The sequence below is a fragment of the Nicotiana tabacum genome, chromosome 23, assembly GCF_000715075.1.
Source record: "Nicotiana tabacum cultivar K326 chromosome 23, ASM71507v2, whole genome shotgun sequence".
Classification (NCBI taxonomy): Eukaryota; Viridiplantae; Streptophyta; class Magnoliopsida; order Solanales; family Solanaceae; genus Nicotiana; species Nicotiana tabacum.
The window spans coordinates 109,357,691-109,374,533 of NC_134102.1; positions in this window are offsets into that span (position 1 = coordinate 109,357,691).

Genomic DNA, 16,843 nt, shown 5'->3' on the forward strand with positions numbered 1-16,843 from the left:
ATTGGCTTCAATTATTATAAATGAGTTACCTGATTTATTTCTATTATTGTTGTTGTTACTAATATTGTGTACAGGTAATGAAGTGACCCGCCTTAGCCTCGTCACTAGTTCGTCGAGGTTAGGCTCAGCACTTACCAGTACATGGGGTCAGTTGTACTGATACTACACTATGCACTTCTTGTGCAGATTTTGGAGTTGGTCCCAGCAGCGTACCATAGACTTGTTCGGATTTCAGCTACTCAGAGGAGACTTGAGGTATAACTGCACAACGTCCGCAGTTCTGAAGTCCCCGTCTACTTTACTTTAGCTGTATATTTATTTCCAAATAGCTTTATTTTATTCAGGCCCTTATTTGTATTATTCTAGAAGCTCGTGTACTTGTGACACCAAATTCTGAGATGGTATTTAGACACCGTTGTTTTTATGGATTATTCACTATATTTCAGACTTTACTTTCGCAATCGTTCTTTGTTATTAATAAATTTAAAAATTGTTTAAAAGTTGGTTAATATTATTCTAACATTGGCTTGCCTGGCAAGTGAAATGTTAGGTGCCATCACGGTTCGAAGGTGGGAATTTCGGGTCGTGATAGTTATGCAGATGCAGGTTATTTATTATGGTAACCATAAAGCTCAATCTCAAACCGGCTACGTGTTCACATGTGGAGGTATTGTCATATCATGGCGCTCCAATAAGGAAATTTGTTGTAGCTACTTCTTCAATTCATGTTGAGATAATAGCTATTCATGAAGCAAGTAGGGAATACGTATGGTTGAGATTAGTGATTCATTTCATTCGAGGAAAATGTGGTTTAAAATGTGATAGAAGACAATTTTATACGAAGACAATATTGCATGCATAGCCCAATTGAAGAGAGAATTTATAAAAGGAGATAGAACGAAGCACATTTTACCAAAATTACTCCACACTTGATCTTCAGAAAAATAGTGACATTAATGTGCAACAAATCCATTCAAGTGAAAATCAGGCAGATTTGTTCACCAAATCTTTGTCAACTGCAACCTTCGAGAATATGTTATACAAGATTAGAATGCTGAAACTTGGATATTTGATACATCTTTATCAGGGGGAGTAAAGTATGCATTGTACTCTTTTTTCCTTGCCCAGGGCTTTTTCCCACTGGGTTTTCCTGATAAGGTTTTAAATCAAGCAGCTTGGAATGTATATTATTAGAGTACTCTTTTTCCTCGACTAGGATATGTTTTCCACAGGGTTTTTGCTAGTACGGTTTTAACGAGGCACTTAATAATGAACATCCAAGGGGGAGTATTATGAAAATGTTATTGTGGATATCCATTTATTACTCCGCTGTAGATAATCTTCCTAAAAAAATTATCTATTTAGTACTCCATTGAAGTTTATCTCCAAGCAACTGATGCAGGCAGGTTGCAAGCAACTCAATGAAATAACTTGTAACAACTTCTTATTAAACAGGTTGCGAGTAGCTCATGCAGACAACTTAGAAGTAGCTCAAGAAAAGCCTCGCAGCTGCTTCCTTTCTTCTATAAATAGAAGAGATTTCAGTTCATTATGTAGATCAATTTGAAGTTGAATAATATATCAATCTCTCTCTATATTTGTCTTCGGATTATTTACTTTACAGTTTTTATTTTATAACATGTTTCTAGTTTTCTTTTGTACAGATGTTTACACTTTACATTTAGTAAATTGTTATTGTGAAAACATCTATATTAAGTAATGTTATACTTTCTTCTTAAAGAGGAAGTACTATTTTTGGACTGTGTTTACCCTTAAAATGCATAACAATTAAATTTATACGCGATTTTAAGGATATGTGGATTAATTCAATACAAGTAATTGAGGATGTTAGATAAATAAATGAAAGATAAAACGAATAATCAAACTAGTTGTCGTGCTATGGCCCAGCTAGAACTTGGGTTGGACAATAGTTTTTCCCTCAATCGGACCCTCGGTTCGGAGCCAATTCCTTCGTGAACTTCTCTCAAGACATATTTGGTATCTCCCGGCCCCAAGAATATGGCCAGTGGGTAATTTTCCAGTCTTCAAGTAATCTATGTATTTGTTCCTCCAATCCCAAGTTAAACACGTGGAGTTTACTTCGGCGTGACCTTCTTCTACTACCGACTTCATGAGTTGTACTACTGTCCCCGAACTGAACTCATCGTCATCAACTGAGGACCCCAAGTTAGCTAGAGCATCGGCCTCGTTATTCTGATCGCGGGGCACGTGCTGCAAGGTCCATTCCTTGAATTGATGTAGCGTTACGTGTAACTTGTCTAAATACCTTCGCATTCGTTCCTCTTTTACTTCGAACACCCCATTGACTTGATTTACCACAAGGAGGGAATCGCACTTAGCTTCGACCACCTTGAACCCAAGTGTCACGACCCAAAAATCCACTATAGGTCGTGATGGCGCCTAAGGCCGCCGTCAGGCAAGCCAACGGTGATTTACCAATTTAATTACTCATTTTAGTATTTTAAAATCATAATTTTCCTTAATTGAACACTAGAAAAGAGAATTTACAGAGTAAATAAAAATATTTACACGATCCACAATAATGAATAACCTGAAGGAACCCCTAAAACCCGGTGTCATAAGTGCATGAGCAATCCTAAGAAGCACAACAACAGTACAACATCTATCCAGAATATAAATAAGACAGGAATAAATAATTAGTACGATGGAGACTCGGTGGACTGCGATGCGTAGCCTGGGTTGCAGCTCACGTAAAGTCTCCTCAACAGATGCACCTATGCGCCAAGATGATCATCTAATGAACATGTCAGTCCTGCATATTTAGTGCAGAAGTGCAGCATGAGTACGTAAATCAATGCGTGCCCAGTAAGTATCTAGCCTAACCCCGGAGAAGTAGTGACGAGGGGTCGACATCGACACTTACTAAAGGTCCAATAAAATAATATAATAAAACATGAGCAGATATGAAGCATACGACAATGGTGGGGTGAATCTGTAAGTTATATAATCTCCCAATTACTTCTTTTAAAGCATGAATTTCTAAATCTTGTATTTTACCTTAACAACTCAGAAAATGTCAAGTGCCATTACAAAATAAATAAGGATTACCATATAAAACGCCGGGCATTATTGGAAAGTTTATCTCGTGAATATTCAGACTAATAGCGTTATAACGCACGATTTTCTGCCGAGGTTGTTCAGCCCGATCCAGAATAACGTGTACACAACCGAGGAACCTACGGCATAATCCATAGATGCATTTATATACTGCCGAGGTGTTCGGCCTGCTCCACAAGAAAAGGAAGTTACCGAACTATGATGTACGTATTTACAATACCGTACATGGTTACAAAATGAATATAATTTTTACCGTTTCTCAAATAACTCGCCCACAACTCAAAGTGTTAAAGCTTGGCCTAGTATACATATATTATTTCCAAGTCAATTTCATTTATAAATTCAATTAATTAAGCCAGCAACATGAGTTCAAAAAATTCAAATATTACAAAATAAGATCCTAAGTCTACCCGGACAAAAACATACTTTAGCTACGTACGGACTCTCGTCACCACGTGCGTACGTAGCACCCACAACTAGTTGCACATAATAATAAATATCACCTAGGGGTTGTTTTCCCCTCACAAGGTTAGACAGGAGACTTATCTCGCTCCGAAGTTCTAAAACCGTCTTCAAGGCCTCTCTAACACCTCAAACTAAAGCCCGTCGATCCAAAACTATTCAAACAATGTGCAAACCAATCAAAAGATACTCTAATGCCCATAATTAATCAATTTACACAATTCCCAACTCCGCTCGAAAAGTCGATGAAGACTACCCCCGGGCCCACGTGCTCGAATTTTGAAATTTTTTGAAGATAATCTGTATCCATAATACCACGAACTCAAATACATAATTTATTCTCAATTCCATGTCCAATTTCGTTGTCAAAATCCAAAAATACCAAATTCTAGGTTTTCTACCAAAATTTCAAATTTTTCCTAAATTTTCCCTCTTAAATCCATATATAAACCTTACATTAAGCACACTACAAGTGGGAAATTACTTACCTTGTGTTACATGATGAAAACTCCTCAGAATCGCCCAAGAACCGAACTCCAAAAATCCCAAATAAAAATGACGAAATGACCAAGTTCGATCCCCTTATGTTCTGCCCAGTTTTCGCTTCTGCAGACATATTTGCACATCTGCAGCCTCGCTTTTACGAGACAAGATGCGCATCTGCGGAGTACACTGCCCAGCTGAGACCTCGCATCTGTGGAAGCATTTTCTCTTCTGCGCAGGTGCTTCTGCGATGGCCAATCGCGCATCTGCCGACCAGCCACTTCTGCATCTTCATTCTTGCTTCTGCGATTCCGCAAGTGCGGAAATTTCTTCGCATTTGCGGCCACTGCCTTGGCCCTTCCCATTTCACTACTGCAAGCTCGACCCCGCCTCTGCGATGTCTCTTCTACGACCAAGACACCGCAGAAGCGATCAAACCAGCTGCTGCCCAGCTTCAGCATTTCTCAAGTCCAAAAATCAATCTGTTAACCATCCGGAATTCACCCGAGGCCCTATGGACCTTAACCAAATATACCAACACGTCCCAAAATACAATACGAACTTAGTCGAGCCTTCAAATCATATCAATCAATGCAAAAACTATGAATCGCACCCCAATTCAAGCTTAATGAACTTTAGAATTTCAAAGTTTTACATTCGATGCCGAAGCCTATCTAATCATGTCCGATTGACCTCACATTTTGCACACAAGTCATAATTGACATAACGAAGCTACTCCAAGGCTTGGAACCCCAAACGTACATTAGAAATCCACTTCAAACCAAACTTAAGAAATTCTTAAACTTTCAAAATGTTAACTTTCCATAATAAACGCCGAAATGCTCCCGGGTGATCCGATACTCAACCCAAACATACGCCCAAGTGTGAAATCATCATACGAACCTATTGGAACCTTCAAATACCGATTCCAAGGTCGTTTACTCAAAAAGTCAAACCTTAGCCAATTCTTCCGACTTAAAGCTTCTGAAATTAGAATTTTCTTTCCAATCAGCTGTGAACTTCCCGAAGTTAAATTCCGACCACACGTATAAGTCATAATACCCGAAGTGAAGCTACTCAAGGCCTCAAATAACCTAACGACGCAGTAGATCTCAAAACGACCGGTCGGGTCGTTACATTTTCCCCTACTTAAACATACGTTCGTCCTCGAACGTGCTAAAGGATGCTCCCGGAGTTGTCCAAAATCATTGTTTAATACCTCATGCACCTACCCATGCCACCACATTCCAGTTGAACACATTAGCTCGAGCCAGACTGAAAATACTCTCTATAACCTTAGCTAACAAGCTTTAGAACCAAGTGCCAACTTCCGAATTTCTTCACAAGGCCTGATTCTAACACACGAACACAGTACCAATCACCACACACTATACCAAAACATGATCATGCATCTATGCTAAAATAACACCAGGCACCACATAAGTCGGTTGTCCATAATAACATCCCCCGACCATAATAGCTGAAATTTCACGAATCTGTTGCCCACAATACACCTCATGACACATGTAAGTCATGTTCCAACGCTCGCAATACTGCCACGACGAAAGATACATGTGGAAACTCATAACCACCTGCCGAATTAATAATTCATTGAGCCTCTCCTCCTGACCGAAACCATCACCTCATTCTGAACTTGAATAACGATATTTTCTCTTTAATGTACCTTATATAAATCTGATTGCACAAATTTCAGGTCCAATAATCTCGTCTCACCCAGTACACACTGCTCAGGCAATGAGTCACCTCAAACGCTGACCAAGATCTTATGCCGCACCATCAAAGCGCCGACAAGCTACCACTCGAATATAACTCATAAGGAAGAACGAACTCTGACAGGGAAGTACCCAGCCTGCATAACGAATAAAACGGTCCAATAGATGCTATGAACCTACCTTAGGGATGAAAACAAGGCACACAAAAATAAATGTAAGCAACTATGCTCAACATCTCACTGTTGTTGCGTGCAACCTGATCTAATAATATACCGTGGCGGCGTGCCACCCGATTCGCACCTAACAATCAAGAAGAAAGACACATCAAGCCGCAACGCTTATACTTACAAAATGCTCGAATATCGAACACAAGCACGCCAAGTGCACAATACAAATCCTGGGGATACGGATAGCGCCATATGCTACGAAACCCAAGTAGAACTAAGGTGCGATATATGATATGCATCTCGAGAGCCATCCTGCTGACAATCTACACGGGACCTCAACACATGTGCGAATAATCCAACCATCTCACAACCCACATGGCACAATAGAGATTATCATAGAATAGCCGACGATGGGAATAACATCCAATGCCCGACGACACTTCCGTAAGTAATTCTATGAAGAATGAACACATCCGACCTGGCGTGGAGCGCACATTCACATTAGGCGCACCAATGGACCTCAAACCGATTCTGATCCTACCATACTGGGTCAATAACCTTCCAAGGATCCACAATGGCCCCATTCATGACACACACGGGCAGCCGTCCACTCCAGACCAAACTCCCACAGTTTACAACCAAAGGATAGAGCGCCTTCCAGGCATAAACTCTCATATTAACGATAGTACAAAAATCTTCGTACTGGGTTTCAATCTTTAACAATCATGTGACTAACATGTCACACTCATACAAATCTCCCCGTGGGGTACGCTCCCACGACCTTCCACATTAGGTAGCAAAGTCTGCACCTCCATACCACCAACCGTACTAATTTTGTAAAGCAATTCAAGAATTTGCAAATCAATACATAAGGCCTCTTACACATAACGTTGTTCTCAGGTGACACTAAAGAAGATGCCAGCTTACTCTAAACATTTGAATCCTCCCCTACTCATCCGAGCTCATGACATTCTTGTCGACACCGAACCGCAACCTTGGTCCTCAACTTTCAAATTCCCATGCCGCTCACTACCCTATCATGCCACTATGCGAGAATACAAGAATTCATCATAAACCCTGAACTACTGGTAGAATAAACACTTCATAGGCTAGAAACCTTTCACTTAGCTCATTTCAGAAGAACCAATGCAACACGCAACTGAATTCCAAAATCGCAGAAAATACAAACCTCAAGTCGTGGTCTAAACCATCATGACTCTTCCGGAATCCATTTACACAACAAGGCCATTTGAATCAAATACCTCCCAAATCAATCAAGTCGTGGTGGCTCTCAAGCCCACACGTACAACCACAAACCACATGTATAACTTCATGCCGAAGGAATTAATCACTGCCACAATCATGCTGATTCAATCAATACTAACCGATCCAACTTCTTCCAATTTACTCTCGACTAGTCTTAGAAATAATAATAGCTCAATTCACAACATAACGAACTCAATCTGCACTCATCCCGAGTGACCTGCATCACGAGATCACATCGTCTCAATACTCATGAGCCATCTCATACCCTTTTTATGCGCACAATAGCATCTCCAACTGGTACACCCATTCTGCAAGACCTTCTGCAAATCCGAAGCTATTTCTTCCTTTCCTCCAATATTGACCGCGTACTCGATGATAACATTGAACATTCCATGTCCCGCTCGTAATCCATTGTGAAGACCTGATACTTAACCACACAACGGACCCGAAATCCTTAGGCACTGCACTTTAATTCTTAAACCCACTAGAACTGTTGTTGAGAGTCACCCACTCTGACCTGATCCCGAATATAATCAAACTTCAATGCTCTGCTAGCATATGAACACACTCTCAAAGAAGCGACCAACTGAATTCTTTTCCTTGTACATTACATCCACAAGAAGCATAAACTCGGAGTCTTCCCATAGCCTACACATGAATCGATAAGGCGGAATATAGCACACATTTAACAATTTCTCTGCTTGAATTGCCCCTAATGTTTCCCTTTTTTAGTCACAAATAATCCACCAATGCACCGAGAACCAGAAACTGCACAAGCCGACAACTACGCGATCTAATCGTAGACGGTGGGGCTCTCCCACTTAGCTTAAAGCTACAATTGCATAAACCTAGAACCCACCAAGATTTCTCCTCCTCAATTACCATGATATCGCATCATCAACCCGCAAAAATTTCTTGAAGTCTTTTGTTAAGCCTTTCATGAACATTCTGAATAATCATTGACAGTCACATATTCGACCTCATACCGAGTAGCAAGTAGCATTTTTCGTAGAAGCTTCATCAACATCACGCACCGTAAACCTATTCACAAGAGATAACCCACCTGTGGAACTCCTTACCGACATCTTCCAACGGCGCTGCACTGGTTACAACTACCACGAATTCAGTAAACCCTCCTGAGCCCATGCTCGCCCTACTAACTATACAAGTCCGTCCATTCCCCATTGACATCAACTAAAAATGTGACAACACATTCCAAACTCGAAGTCATGTTGCATCCTAACTATAATCAAGTTTTCATACCCCTCTTCATTCCAAGCAACCTCCTTTTCCGCCGTATTCAATCTTCCTCAGTACAGTAACCACCATCCCAAATAACATCCGTAGACCAAATCACCTTTCATTACGATTCCCAAAATCACTCTAAACTCTCTCAAAGCACGTGGCTATCCTACCACAGAATCTATACGCTACTCTAACACTCCTACTTCGGTCAAACCATCTCCTTTAAGCAACTTCTCAACCTTTTCTTTTCATACTTGACCTGCTAGTACTTCAACCACCGCGAGACACCTCCCGCCATGTCCTTCCCTCATACTTTGCTGCCTAAATGTTGTCTCAAATCAAACCATACCTTTAGCAACTGAACTGATAAATCGCTACCAAATCTAAACCTTTTGGAAGATCGTTTTTCTTGCCATCAACATTAGAAACACCATTCCGATCCCGGAACCGCTACACACCGCTATCTCTGACAACTGCTTCTCAAGCACCATTTCACAACACCCTGCCCCGAAGGCAAAATCAAAGAAGACCATAACGCCGGTGAACCGTAATGCATTCAAACAAGGATGACGACACCGCATCATAACGAAAATTCCACCACGCTCGAAAATCTCAAGTCTCATTACTCCATCAACAAAGCCTGAACATCCATAGTCTGATTGCCTTTCTTCTGCTGGAATTAAATGCTAAACCTCAAAATCATGCACTGAAAAATCCTCTTATCTAGTCATTCACTGTCTCGACACATAAACAACCACCCTACCATTACACCAACATTGTGCGATAACAACGCATGAACATCATAGCAATATGTGCATAGCCTCAAAACCATAGGAAGTACCGATACTGAACTGAAATGACAGAACACCCTTTCGCAAGGCGACGATAATAGCCTGCCCGAACATGCATGGAAAAAAATCCTGCACTATGTCTGCAGTACCAATACCACTACCCGACGCCTAACTGACAACAAGCGCTTCATATCGTATAAGATTGAGTATGAAGGAAACAAAGGCACAAGCCTCAATGGAATCAAACTGCATGATGAGGAAATCAAGAAGGGAAGTGCTTCTAACAGCCCCGAAGCCTCTCGAAGATAAGTGCAGGTGTCTCCGTACCAATCCGCAAGAATCTACTAAACTTGCTCATGACACGTGAGACCTAAGTGAACCAAATGCTTTGATACCAAGCTGTCACGGCCTAAAATCCACTATAGGTCGTGATGGCGCCTAGCGCCGTCGTCAGGAAAGCCAACGGTGATTTACCAATATAATTACTTATTTTAGTATTTTGAAATCATAATTTTCCTTAATTGAACTGTAGAAAAGAGAATTTACAGAGTAAATAAAAATATTTACACGATCCAAAATAATGAATAACCTGAAGGAACCCCCAAAACCCGGTGTCACAAGTGCATGAGCATTTTTCTAAAAAGCACAACAACAGTACAACATCTGTCCAGAATATAAAAAAGACAGGAACAAATAATTAGTACGATGGAGACTCGGCGGACTGCAATGCGTAGCCTGGGTTGCAGCTCACATAAAGTCTCCTCAACAGATGCGCCTATGCGCCAAGATGATCATCCAATGAACCTGTCAGTTCCTGCACATTTAGTGCAGAAGTGCAGCATGAGTACACAAATCAACGCGTACCCAGTAAGTATCTAGCCTAACCCTGGAGAAGCAGTGACGATGGGTCGACATCGACACTTACTAAAGGTCCAATAAAACTATATAATAAAACATGAGCAGATATGAAGCATACGACAATGGTGGGGGTGAATCTGTAAGTAACATAATCTTCCAATTACTTCTTTTAAAGCATGAATTTCTAAATCTTGTAATCTACCTTAATAGCTCATAAAATGTCAAGTGCCATTAAAAAATAAATAAGGATTACCATATAAAATGCCGAGAATTATTGGAAAGTTTATCTAGTGAATATTCAGACTAATAGCGTTATAACGCACGATTTCCTACCAAGGTCATTTGCCCCAATCCAGAATAATGTGTACATTGCCGAGGGACGTGCGACACGATCCATAGATGCATCTATATACTGTCGAGGCATTCGGCCCGCTCCACAAGAAAAGGAAGAAAGTTACCGAATTACGAGGCACGTATTTATAATACCGTACATGGGTACAAAATGAATATAATCTTTACCGTTTCTCAAATAACACACCCACAAATCAAAGTGTTAAGGCTTGGCCTAGTATACATATATTTATTTCCAAATCAATTTCATTTATAACTTCAATTAATTAAGCCAACAACATGAGTTCAAATAATTCAAATATTACAAAATAAGATCCTAAGTCTACCCGTACATAAACATGCTTTAGCTACGTACGGACTCTCGTCACCTCGTGCATACGTAGCACCCACAACTAGTTGCATATAACAATAAATATCACCTAGGGAGTACTTTCCTCCTCACAAGGTTAGACAGGAGACTTACCTCGCTCCGAAGTTCCAAAACCGGCTCCAAGGCCTCTCTAACACCTCAAACCAAATCCCGTCTATCCAAAACTATTCAAACAATGTGCAAACCAATCAAAAGATACTCTAATACCCATAATTAATCAATTTAAACAATTCCCAACTCCGCTCGAAAAGTCGACGAAGACAACCCTAAAGCGAACGTGCTCGGATTCCAAATTCTTTTGAAGATAATCTTTACCCATAACACTATAAACTCAAATATATAATTTATTCTCAATTCCATGTCCAATTTTGTGGTCAAAATCTAAAAATACCAAATTCTAGGTTTTCTACCAAAATTCCAAATTTTTCCTAAATTTTCCCTCTTAAATCCACATATAAACCTTACATTAAGCTCACTACAAGTGGGAAATTACTTACCTTGTGATGCATGATGAAAACTCCTCAGAATCGCCCAAGAACCGAGCTCCAAAAATCCCAAATGAAAATGACGAAATGACCAAGTTCGATCCCCTTATGTTCTGCCCAGTTTCCGCTTCTGCGGATATATTTGCGCATCTGCGACCTCATTTTTACGAGCCAAGATATGCATCTGCTGAGTACACTACCCAACTGAGACCTTGCATCTGCGAAAGTGTTTTCGCTTTTGCGCAGGCGCTTCTGCGATGGCCAATCGCGTATCTGCGTACCAGCCGCTTCTACGTCTTCATTCTCGCTTCTGCGATTCCGCAGGTGCAGAATTTTCTTTGCACCTGTGGCCACTGCCATGGCCCTTTCTATTTTGCTTCTGGTAAACTCGACCCCACTTCTGCGACCAATACACCACATAAGCGATCACACCAGTTGCTGCCCAGCTTCAGCATTTCTCAAGTCCAAAAATCAATCCGTTAACCATCCTGAATTCACCCGAGACCCTCGAGACCTTAACCAAATTATACCAACATGTCCCAAAATAAATACGAACTTAGTCGAGCCTTCAAATCACATCAAACAACGCTAAAACCATGAATCGCACCCCAATTCAAGCTTAATGAACATTAGAACTTCAAAGTTCTACATTCGATGCCAAAGCCTATCTAATCAAGTCCGATTGACCTCAAATTTTACACACAAGTCATAATGGACATAAAAAATCTACTTCAAGGCTCGGAATCCCAAACGGACATTGATTACATAAAAATCAACTTCAAACCAAACTTATGAAATTCATAAACTTTCAAAATGTTAACTTTCCATAATAAATGCCGAAATGCTCCAGGGTGATCCGATACTCAACCCGACCATACGTCCATGTAGGAATCATCATACAAACCTATTAAAATCTTTAAATTCTAATTCCGAGGTCATTTACTCAAAAAGTCAAACCTTAGCCAATTCTTACAACTTAAAGCTTCCGAAATTAGATTTTTCTTTTCAATCAACTCCGAACTTCCCAAAGTTCAATTCCGGCCACACGTACAAGTCATAATACCCGAAGTGAAGCTACTTAAGGCCTCAAACCGCCGAACGATGTACTAGAGCTCAAAACAACCGGTCAGGTCATTACACCAAGGCTTTTAGCCAATTCAAGACCTGCAATCATGGCCTCATACTCTACCTCAATTTTAGTCAATTTCACAGTTCTAATAGACTGCCTAACTACATTACCCATAGGAGGCTTCAGCACGATGCCGAGCTCGAACCCCTTTGCATTCGAGGCGCTGATAAGTGGGGATTTTGACTACTTATTAGCGCCTTTTAGCTTTTGTTTTAGTCTAAAAGAATTGAATTATGTTCCCAAAACTAATGAAATGTGTAAAATTGCAGGAATGTTGGATGTTGGAGCTAAATTGGGCAAAACCACTCTGATCGAGAGGTATTGAGTAGGTAATTGAGAGTTGATAGCTATAACAGGCGTCGTTCGTAAAATGGGTCCAAATTCTCGAGGTAGCCCCCGAGGCTAACAATAATTCTCTTTTAACTTCGGGCATTAAGGCCGGCGTAAATTCGGCCACAAAGTCGGCCAAAATTTGAGATTTTATGGCAGTTCGGGGTCGATACTCAATATCATACCCACTGATTTTGACAGACCATTTGGCCAATAGGCCCGAGAGCTCGGGCTTGTGCATGATGTTCCTCAGTGGGTAAGAGGTTTAAAACATATATGGGGTGACATTGAACGTACGGTTTTAGTTTTCTGGAGGCGCTTAGCAAAGTGAGCGCCAATTTTTCTAGGTGAGGATACCTTGTTTCGGCCTCACCTAGAGTTCTACTGACATAGTAAATAGGGAATTACGTACCTTCCTCTTCCAGGACCAAAACTCCACTTACCGCCACCTCGGACACTGCCAAGTAGAGGAACAGTTGCTCATCTGCCTTCGGAGTGTGGAGCAGTGGCGGACTCGAAAGGTATCATTTGAGTTCTTCCAAAGCTTGTTGGAATTTTGGGGTCCAGGAAAAATTATTCTTGTTTATCAATAGTGAGAAGAATTGATGGCTTTTGTCCGAGGACCTTGAAATGAACCAGCCTAGGGCGGCTATACGCCCGGCCAGCCTCTGAACGGCCTTGACGCTGTCCACCACGGTGATGTCTTCTTTGGCCTTGATCTTGTCAGATTAATCTCGATCCCCCGATTGGATACCATAAATCCGAGGAAATTTCCCGATCCGACCTCGAATGCGCACTTCTCCGGATTCAGCTTCATATTGTGTTTTTTCAATATGTCGAAGGTTTCCTACAAATGTTTCAACTGGTCCTCTGCTCACAGGGACTTAACTAACATGTCATCAATATAAACTTCCATTGAATTTCCTATTTGTTCTTCGAACATCCGGTTTACTATGCATTTATAGGTGGCACCGACGTTCTTTAATCCAAATGGAACTACATTATAATAGTAGGTGCCAAATGTAGTGATAAAGAAAGTCTATTCTTGGTTTCCCGAGTTCATTTGAATTTGGTTGTACCCAGAATAGGCATCGAGAAAGCTAAGTAGCTCGTTCCCGGCCGTCACATCGATCATCCGATCGATGTTAGGCAAAGGAAAAGAATCCTTAGGGAATGCCTTATTCAAGTCTTTGTAATCTACACACATTCTTAACTTATTTCCCTTTTTAGGTACTACCACTACGTTGGCTAGCCAGTCCGGGTACTTAACTTTCCCAATGGAACCTATTTTAAGGAGTTTAGATATCTCGTCTTTGATGAAGGTGTGCTAGACCTCGAACTATGGTCTCCTTTTCTGCTTAACCAGATGGAACTTTGGGTCCAAACTCAGCTTATGAATGGTCACCTCCTGCGGAATCCCAGTCATATCAAGATGGGACCAAGCGAAACAATCTATGTTAGTTATAAGGAATTTAATGAGTTTTTTCTTGAGCTCGGGAGTTAATCTCGTGCCCAGGTATACCTTCCAATCGGTCAAGTGTTCGATCAATATGACTTGCTCCAGCTCCCCGACCATTGATTTGGTAGCATCGGAATCATCAAGGGCGATGAACGACCTAGGGACTCCGTAATCATCATCCTCGCATGCTCCTCGCTCTTCCGGTTCGGTCATGGACGGTATCGATGATTTCTATTTAGTTTCTTCCTTCCTAGTCGGCTCCATGTTCTTTGATGTCGAGAGCACGGGCAACGGGATCACCTCATCGACTGTAAACATTTCTTTTGCGGCCGGCTGCTCTCCATAAACCGTCTTGATTCCTCCTGATGTGGGGAACTTTAGTGCCTAGTGTAATGTCGAGTGTACTTCCCTCATGTTGTGAACCCAAGGCCTACGAATAAGGCATTATACCTCATGTCTCCTTCGATCATGTAGAATTTTGTATCCTGAATCATCCCGACGGTATTTACTGGCAAAGTTATTTCTCCTTTGGTAGTTTCGCATTCCATGTTAAATCCGTTCAACACCCGGACCGCCGGCACTATTTGATCTTGTAGCCCCAACTGTTCTACGTCCCTCGATCTGATGATGTTAGCCGAGCTACCTGGATCAATCAACACACACTTAACTTGGGGTTTGTTTATAAGTACGGATATTACCGGTGCATCATTCTGAGGCTGCATGATGCCCTCGGCATCATTGTCGCTGAACGAAATGGCTCCCTCTGGGATATAATCTCGGGGGCGCTTCTCCCTCGTGATGGATACTTTTGTGCGCTTTATCTCGGGCCCTTGAGGGACATCGACCCATCCAATGATTATGTTGATGACATATTGAGGTTCTTCTTGGTCGGCCTGTTTGTTAGAGTCCCTATTCATGAAGTGGTTTTTGGTCAATCACTCAGGAATTCCCGGAGATGCCCGTTATTAAACAACCGTGCAACTTTTTCCCTCAGTTGTCAGCAGTCATCAGTCCTGTGGCCATGAGTTCCATGATACTTACACATCAAGTTAGGGTCTCTCTAGGTATGGTCAGATTGCAATGATCGAGGCCACTTGCTCTCCTTGATGCGTCCAATGGCCGATACGATGCTTGTTGCGTCAACATTGAAGTTATACTCTGACAATCTTGGAGCTTCCCTACCCCCGAGCAGCCTGTCGAAACCACTTTTGCTCATCGGGACTCGGTTATTAGAGTTGCTCCCCCTTCGATCTGCACTGTATGGTATATACCGATCTCGGACCGGCCTTGATTCATGATCGACGATTCTCTTAGGCCTGTCATCGGTTCTGATGGGATAAACGGACCGGGAAGGGGCTCCGAGTTAGTCATCCTCGACACTGATTTTTGACTGGTACCTGTTGTGGACGTCGGCCCAATTTACCGCCGTGTATTCTACCAAGTTTTGTTTTAGCTGCTACGAAGCCAAGGAGCTTCGGGGGTTGAGTCCCTGAGTAAATGCCTGAACGGCCCAATCATCCGCAACCGGAGGCAGGTCCATCCGTTCCATTTGAAACCTCGACACGAACTCCCTTGGCATCTCGTTGTCCCTTTGCTTAACCTTGAAAATATTGGATTTTCTGGTCTCGACCTTGATGGCCCCGGCATGAGCCTTCACAAAATCAACTTCGAGCATAGCGAATGAATCAATGGAATTTGAGGGCAAGTTGTGGTACCATATCATCGCTCATTTTGACAGAGTTTCCCAAAACTTCTTTAATAACACTGACTCGATTTCGTCGTCTTCCAAGTCGTTTACTTTGATAGCGCATGTGTAGGAGGTCACATGCTCATTTAGATCCATGGTTCCATTATATTTTGAAATATCCGGCATACGAAACCTCTTCGGCATTGGTTTTGGTGCCGCGCTCGGAGGGAAAGTCTTTTGGACAAATTTCTTGGAGTTCGGGCCCTTCAATACTGGAGGCACTCCTGGTATTTGATCAACCAGGGAATTATATGTCTCTACCTTCTTGTTGTTTGCCTCGATTTTCTTTTCACCAGATTCCACTCGTTTCATTAATGCCTCTAACATTTTCATTACTTCAGGGTTGACACCGGACTCAACTTCGCCCGGCCTTTCGGTGATCTGGTCATTTCTTCGTGTGTTTTCCCGGGGCGGTTCGGGTTCAACTCTGCTGGGGGCACAGCTTTAGTTTTGCGGCTGCGCTATCATCGCCTGCTGAGCCTGCATCATTTCGAAGATCAATCGTAGACTGACCCCGTCGCCTTCTCCTTCGGGTGCTCTTTGAGCCGTTGGTCAGGCTCCTCCGCGAACGCTGTTTTCGGGGTCGGTAGGAAGGTTGGCGTCGATGGCCACATGTGAGTTAGCATCGACTAGGTCTGCGACTGGGACCCCATTGGGATCAGCAGGGAGCACCTCATTGCTAGGAACTAGATTGTTGTTTTCGCCAAGCTCGCCAGACCCATCCTCAACGTTCAAGTGAGCGACTGAGAGTTTGACATTTTTAAGTTGACCTGAAATTGAGACCTTAAAAAATAAGTGTAAAATAGAGTGTGTTATGGAGATTTGTATCGAACCACCTCTATTATCCTTAGCCCCACGGTGGGCGCCA